The sequence below is a fragment of the Phoca vitulina genome, unplaced genomic scaffold (genome assembly GCF_004348235.1).
Source record: "Phoca vitulina isolate PV1807 unplaced genomic scaffold, GSC_HSeal_1.0 scaffold668, whole genome shotgun sequence".
Taxonomy (NCBI): Eukaryota; Metazoa; Chordata; class Mammalia; order Carnivora; family Phocidae; genus Phoca; species Phoca vitulina.
In genome coordinates, this window is record NW_022590355.1 from 7,630 (window position 1) to 16,015 (window position 8,386).

The 8,386-nt window shown below is 43.9% G+C and overlaps 1 pseudogene; it reads right to left on the reverse strand.

Moving 5' to 3' along the window:
- Window positions 1–6,308, reverse strand: part of LOC116629352 — a 13,908-nt pseudogene extending 7,600 nt beyond the window's left edge.
- Between the last annotated feature and the right edge of the window lie 2,078 nt (window positions 6,309–8,386).

Genomic DNA, 8,386 nt, shown 5'->3' on the forward strand with positions numbered 1-8,386 from the left:
CCTTATACACCATATACACAAATTAACTCAAAATGGATCAAAAACCTAAACACAAGAGCTAAAATTCTGAAACTCTTAGAAGAAAACATAGGGGGAAGTCTTCATGATTTTGGATTTGACAATTATTTATTGACTATGACACCGAAAGCACAGGAAACAAAAGAAAAAAATAGATAAAATGTTCCTCATCAAATTTTTAGAATTTTACTTGAAAGGACACTATCAAAAGAGTGAAAAGACAATGCACTGAATGGGAGAAAATATTTGCAAAGCATATATCTTATGAGGGGTTCATATTCAGAATATATAAAGAGCTCTTACAAATCAACAACAAAACAAACAACCCAATTTTAAAAATAGGCAAAGGACTTGAATAGACAATTCTCCAGAGAAGGTACACAAATGGCCAATAAGCACATGAAAAGATGCTCAACATCACTAGTCATTAGGGAGATGAAAATCAAAACCACAATGAGATACCACATCACATGCAGTAGAATGACTATTATACACACAAAACAAACAAACAAACCTGAAAATAACAAGGTTTAGCAAGGATATGGAGAAACCGGAACACTTGTACATTGCTGATAGAAATATAAAATGGTGCAGCCACTGTGGAAAACATTTTGGCAGTTCCTCAAAAAGTTAAATATAGGGGCGCCAGGGTGGCTCAGTCATTGGGCGTCTGCCTTTGGCTCGGGTCATGATCCCAGGGTCCTGGCATCAAGCCCCACATCAGGCTCCCTGCTCAGCGTGGAGTCTGCTTCTCCCTCTCCCACTCCCCCCTGCTTATATTCCCTCTTTCACTGTCTCGCTGTCTCTCTCTCTCTGTCAAATAAATAAATAAAATCTTTTAAAAAAAAGTTAAATATAGAATTACCATATGATGCAGCAATTCCACTTTCAGGTATATATCCAAAAGAAGTGAAAGCAGGAACTCAAAACGGATACTTGCACACCAATGTTCATTGCAGCATTATTCACAGTAGCCAAAAGATGGAAATAATCTAAATGTCTATTAAGAAATTGATGGATATACAAAATATGGTACACCCATACAATACCATTCAGCCTGAAAAAAAATGACATTTGGTCACATGCTACAACATGGATGAACCTTGAAAACATGTGCTAGGTGAGATAAGCCAGACACAAAAGGGCAAATGTTGTAAAATTCCACTTAATAGAGGTAACTAAAATAGGCAAATTCTTAAAGCCAAAAAGTGTATTAAAGGTTACCAAATGCTGGGGATATGAGGAGGAGGGGGGAGTTATTATTTAATGGGAACAGAGTCTCCATTTGGGATGGAAAAAATTTCTGGAGATGCATGGTGGTAACTGTACAATGTTGTGATTTACTCAGTGCTGCTGAATTGTATGCTTAAAAATGGTGAAAAGGGTAAATTTTATATATTTTACCTCAGTAAAGAAAAGAAAGGAAAAAAGCAAACAAATCTCAGTGGAGGAGTGACAACATATAGTCAAGAGAGCATGTGAAATGGGGTATATATCTACATAGGTGTGGGCATAGAGGAGGACATCTTTGTAAAATAAAATATGTTATTTCCAACTAAAAAAAAAACTGATGTTGCTCTGGACCATCCCAGTTTAATTTAACCAGAATCTCTATGGTTGGATCCAAGAATTATTTTTTTAAATCTTCTCAACTGATTCTAACATACAGGCAGGGTTGAGAACCACTGATCTATATATCTGTTACTCTGTTTATTTTCTCTTTTATCCAAGCCTAAAATCGTACTACTGTGAATTAAGGCTAGGGCCTGCATTATTTGCTTTTGGTCAATAATGGCACAAAAGGAGCAGCACCACCCACCCCCAAGGCATAGAGTGAGGCCAACAGGGACACCAACGGTTGTTCCTGTGGAGAAAGGAGACGGGTCTGAGATCAACTTCAAGGTCTGTCCACTCTCCCCTGACAATCTTGGAAGCTGAGAATTTGGTCAAGAGTTTCAGGTTTCCTTAGAGCCTGTCACAGTTTTATGTAATCCCTGGATCTTACGTAGGGTTTGGGAACCAAAAAGATGTGGGTTTGAATCCTAGACCTGCCATTTATTTGACGTGGGGAAAACATACAAAGCTTCCAATCTGCAGTTTCTTCCTCTGTGAAGTGGGGGCACCACTGTCCTCTCTGGAGGCTCAGCAAGGTTAACAGATTTGTGCACAGCCTGTTGGTAAGTGGGACTGTAGGATCTGAACTCAGTCAAAGCTTCCTGCATACTCAACCTCAAGAGATCATTGGACGGGCGCCTGGGTGGCTCAGTCGTTAGGCGTCTGCCTTCGGCTCAGGTCATGATCCCAGGGTCCCGGGATCAAGTCCCACATCGGGCTCCCTGCTCAGCGGGAAGCCTGCTTCTCCCTCTCCCACGCCCCCTGCTTGTGTTCCTTCTCTCACTGTGTCTTTCTCTGTCAAATAAATAAATAAAATCTTTAAAAAAAAAAAAAAAAAAGAGATCATTGGAACCCAAGTCTGGGGTGCTTCTTTCTACCCTGTCAGCACTTAAGTGTCAGACGGTTTCGGACAGGAAAGGATGTGAGAACACACTAGGAGCTTAGAGATTAGTTAGAAGAGGCTTCATTGAGTTGGAGTGACTGAAGGGAGGTGTGAAGAAGGCTCGTGTTGCGGAGTTGTATCCACCCCCTTAGCACCCACACTGCTCCCTGAAGGGGTTTTGGGGACCTGGAAGTGGGCAGGTGAGGATCACCACTTACTTCGTAGCCCATGAAGAGGCCAATGGGCTTGGTGGGCTTCATCCTGATGCCAGTGTTGCCTTCAGTGTTGAACGGCAGGCTGTTGCCCTTGTCGTCAATGATCTGGAGCAACAGGCTGTGAATCCCACCCTGCAGGGCCACCCCAACACGCCTGCCCCACCCACACAGTACCGGACTATTTGTGTGACACTGGTGAGAATAAATGGGGGGAGGAGCCCTGTTGGGAAATAGATTACAGCTGTCAGAAGAGTTTGAAGTCAGGAAGTGGTGAAACCCAAGTTATGGGTGTACTGGTCTCATGGATATGCAGACGTGGCAAACGTGTCTTCAAGCTAGAAAACACGGATCAGGGAAAACTAGAAGCACCAGCTGATGGAGAGAGCTGCCAGGGCTCCCTCCAGGTGCTCTGGTCCCATCTGTTGTGTATGAGGCTTCCGGCTCCCAGGCTGAGCAGCATTCATGCCCAGGATACTGCAGTTCTCAACTGAAGCCTCCCCAGGAAATCGGCGGGAAAACAGGAGGAGAGGAAGAAGGACAACAACTGGGGTGGGGGTGGGGTGGAGTGGGCACAGCTGGTTCTGTCACCTGGTGTCCCACAATTGTCCAATCCCAGCTGAGCCCTAACTGCACCCAGCAAATGCCTTTAGGACCAGACCTGGACGTCGAAGGCGGGGGATGCCTTCCCCGATGGAACCCGGCTTGATCTTCATTCCACGGAGAGTGCCACAACTTACTCCCTATTCATAAAAGAAAGAAAATGGGGTTGGTCAAAGAGTCCAGGCTGATTACAAAGCATTAAGAACCACACACAGCATCCTCACTCATCCATGTCATTCGATGTTATGCAAAGAACCCTTATGGGGAAGCTAGAAGGCCCAGATTCTAGGTGCAAGGCATTGACCCAATTCTGGTCAGCAGATATTCACCACACCTGACATGGACTGGGCCTGTGCTAGCTCCTGGGGCTACCCGGTCCAGTGGGAGGGGCCAAAAAAGAAGCAAAGGGGTGAGCCCGGGGCTGTGGGCATGTAATGTGAGGTGTGGAGTACGCACTGTATGTCAGACATGTGTCCGTTTGTTAGAGGAAGGCCATGACATCATTTAACATTGACTCAGGCTGTTAAACAGTGATAGGAACACTGTCTCAACGACTCAGAGCTGTGCTGAGAATATTCAGATTGTGTTGTCCCCTCTGCTAGGCAACTGCCCCACCCCCATTTATCTTCCTGATGAACTTTATTCCTCCTTTATGGTACTCTAAAATATCTTTCTAAAGCTAAGCCAGACCAGGATTTGAATCTTTTTTTTTTCTTTTTAAGATTTTGTGTGTTTATTTGAGAGAGAGAAAAACGAGAGACAGAGTAGGGGTGGAGGGGGAGGGGCAGAGGGAGAGGGAGAAGCAGACTCCCCAGCTGAGCAGGGAGCCCAATGCGGGGCTCGATCCCAGGACCCCAGGACCACCACCCAAGCCAAAGGCAAATGCTTAACCGACTGAGCCACCCAAGGATTTGAATCTTGACTCCAGCTATGTGCCAATTAATCCCCTTTCATCTTCTCCTCTGTAAAGGGGGGTAATTACAACACTTAGCTCTCATAGTACCTGTGAGTGTGTGGAAAACTCTTCACACAGTGCCTGGCACACCAAGTTAGTTCCATAAACAGTTACAACTAGCTATTATTCTGGCCCCAAGAAAAGTCAGTTGGGAGATTCTCCTTCTGTAGTATTTCTTCCCACACTTCCATTGTAGCCAACAGAGCATTATACTTCTTTTTTTTAAAAATATTTATCCATTTATTTTAGAGAGAGAGAAAGAGCTCAAGAGTGCTTGAATGGGGTTTGGGGGGCAGAGGGAGAGAGAGTCTTAAGCAGACTCCCTGCTGAGCATGGAGCTCTATGCGGGGGCTCAATCCCACGACCCATGAGATCACCACCTAAGCTGAAACCAAGAGTCGGAAGCTCAACCCACTGAGCCAACCAGGAGCTCCCAATTATACTTATTTTTGCTTGTCTGTTTCCCTCAGTGGATAACAAGCATCCTGAGAATAGAGATTGCCCCATTCATCTCTACTATCCTAGCATCTAGGGCAACACTTACTTAAAAACAAGAGTAACGGCAAGGTGAGCATGTACAAGAGGTTGGACATTGTAGCCAGAGCTTTATATACTTCCTTTCATTTCCCTTATCACAACCCAGCGAGACTGGGTTATATTTCCATTTTGGAGACAGAGAAGCAGAGACTCTGGAAGGTTCAATGCTATGCCAATGGTCTTGAAGCCTGTAATTGGCAAGCTGAGATTTGAACTGGGGTCTGAGTTCCTGAGAGGGAAAGCTCTTTCTCCTTTGCTATGTTGCTGCTCACAGTACAGGCATGTGGAAAATGTTCCACAGATGAGTCAGTGGCTATGAAAATACTTTGTGAAATACAGCACCACCTGGGTATAAGGCAGTATTCTGTTGTTGCAAATAGTTGATACAAAGGAACCTGGATCATGGGTATATTGTAGTTCTCATCCCACCCTCCTCCTTGTCCAAATATAAACTATGAACCATACAAGAACTAACCTAGAGTCTTAATATTTCTTAGGCCTGGAAGCAGACCAATTAACTGATGATTTAAAAGCATATTTTTTTGCAAAAAAGTCAGACAAGTATGTGAATTGAGGCTAAAATAGTCATTTTGCTCCAGCTCCTGAGGTGGTAGTCATCTGTCTGTCAGTTACAGGGATAACAAGGAGGCTGGGCAAAGTGGCCCAGCAACAGAAATGACTTGAGAATTGTGTTGGAAGAAAGATACCTGCCCCTGCCCCTACTATCATTAATAACGTTTTTGTGGTTCAAGACATGCCTGATACTCTGAATGCCCTGTCACCTGGCTAGTCAGTGATGCCTTTGGGAGTCACACTGTGTGTGTGTGTGTGTGTGCGTGTGTCTGTGTGTGTGTGTTGGTATATACAGGAAGTTTCTGCTCCCTCCCCCACTCTAGCTAGTGTCCCACAATCAAACCTGTGTGCTGTCCACGTGAACACCAGAAATGAACTGCTGGGGCCAGCTCCTGGCTGCCTGTGGTTGCCACCCTAGGAAGGGATGAAGTAGGCAGGACTTGCAGATGGTGGGCTCCATGTAACTGGAGAGAACCTCCCATCCCGCCACCCTTCCTGGGCTCCCTAGAGCTAATGATCACAAGGATGGTAGCACCATGTCCTTACACCCCTTTTCAAAGTTTTGTCCAATAGTTTTCAGTACATTGGCCTCTTGACAAACTGATGAGCTGTGAATTGTCTTTGTGCAAATTGATTTGGGGCAAATTAGCCTAGAATTCTGAAGCCTCCCATTGGCTTCAAGCAATGCTGTGAGCAGAGTGGGGCCTCTGCACATACATGGTTCAGCTCGTCTGCTGGGCTCAGTGGCTCAGCACATCCTGACTGACCAAGAAAGTACCATCTACCTACTGTTTCTGACTGTCCGTAGACCTCGTAGAGCAGAAGACCTGTCCATTTTCTCCACTGCTCTTGATCCTCCGGCAGCAGAGCCTCCCCGCCAGCACTGCAGTGCTCCAGGGTAGGGAACCTGAGACTTAGGGGAAGGCAAAGTGACAAGAGAACTTGCAATCAGGCCTTGGATGTTCTGCCCCAGGCCCAGAGTGTTAAGAGCTCAGAGCCTCGTCATCTGGATCATTCATGCTTCTGCTTCCTCATGTTCTTACTTGCCTTTTGGGCAATTTGCTGGTGGTCAAAGCCAACTGGAAGTCACTCACTTCCTGTCAGTTCATGTTAACTCTTCTGGCAAGGGCTGGGTGGTGGTGGTGAGGCTAATGGGTTTGGATCAAAGGTTTGGATCAACTTTGGAAGTTGACATAAAAAGATGGCAAAGATGTATTTATCAGACCTTGTCTTCACATTCTCCGTGGCTATGAGGGGTATTTTATAAACTGTAATGTGATGGGGGATAAAATCCCAAGAGCATGTTAGGATGCTAACAGAACTGCATTGCCTTCTCTGAAGGGTAGGCTCATGTGAATTGAAGGGCTTTTGTATTTCTGAGCAGAGAATGCAAGTTAGAGGGTAGAAATGAATTGCCCAGGACATCAAGGAAGACTGGGATGCGTGTAAGAAAGGAGAGAAGGGTTATGGTAGCAGCCCTGAGAGAAAGAATTTCAGGGAGCCAAAAAGTTGGCTGTGAACATCTGTGGTAGGTACATTGCATGATGTAAATCCTCTTCTTCATTTTTCCCCATAAAATTTTCTGCTTATAAAAAAACAACCACAAAATAATGATGGATTCCCTGAAGGACGTGCGGAGAAGTGATTGAGGTCTGAGTACCAGGTGGCCTGGGGCTGAGCCGGGTCAGCTCTTGGGGATGAGAGAGGTAGCAGACATCTGGTTCACCTTCTCATCCTCGTCACCCTGTCCTGGTACATCAGAGTCAGAGTCAGGGACAGGAGGGCTGAGTTCACTGAGGGTGTCTTCTTCATTCTTCTGTAGCTTTATCCAAAGTAGGTAAAATGGGCAGATTCTCTGATGCAGTCATTAGCTATGCTTTGGTTGTATTTTTACTGGGTTTGGACAAAGATCATCGACTGAGGAATGTTCAAAAAGTAGCTTAATATGAGCTTTGAAATACAGATGGAAACAGGATCCAAATCGCTTGAGGCTTCATGAATAAAATCAAACCTGTGTTTCAGAGTTAGCTTCATAAGGGTAGCCATAGAACACCTTAATATTTTAATTCTATATTTAAGACATGTTACTCTGATTTTTGAAGTAGCCGTTTTAATCTCAGACTCTTTAAAAGATACATAAATGCCCATAAGTTTCAAAGAGCAGATTTCAGTTTAGCTGAAATTAACCTGCAAACATGGGGAAATGCAAAAATAAAACTCTACAGTAAGATAACACTATATATCCATCAGATTGACAAAAATTAAAAACTCTGACAATAACAAATATTGCCAATGTTATGGAACAATGGGAATTCTCCTCTCCTGTTAATGGGAGCATTTCAATACTTTGGAAAATCGCATGGTAAAATGTCATGTCAGTGTGAACTAGCAATTCGTCTTCCAGAAAAATGCTACAGAAATGCATGCTTATATGCACCAGCGTACATGTACAAGAATCCAATGCAGCATGAATCACTAATAGCCCCAAAATGAAAACTACCCAGTGTCCATTAATGGTAGAACAGATAAAAAACACATGATGTTTTTATACAATGGGATATTATACAGCAATGAAAATTAACTACAGCAACCTGCAGCAACATCGACACATCTTAAAAACATAATGCTGAGAAAAGAAGCCAAATATTACAGAGTAATATCTGATTACACACATAAAGGTCAAAAGCAAGTAAAATATGATAATTTGTTTAGGGGTATTTCCTTAGGAGGTAAACTATAAGGGAAAACAAGGAAATGAACACCATAAAAGTCAAGATAGTAAATTCCTTTAGGGAAGAAAGAGAACCATGAAGAGATCTCTGGGGTGTGGGCAATATTCTATTTTTCTGATTCAGTGAGTGGTGACACACGCATCCTCGCCAACATTTGTTATTTCCCGTCTTGTTAATTTTAAGCATTCTGACTGGTATGAGGTGGTATCTCGTTGTGGTTTTGATTTGTATTTCCCTGATGCCGAATGAAGTGGAGCAG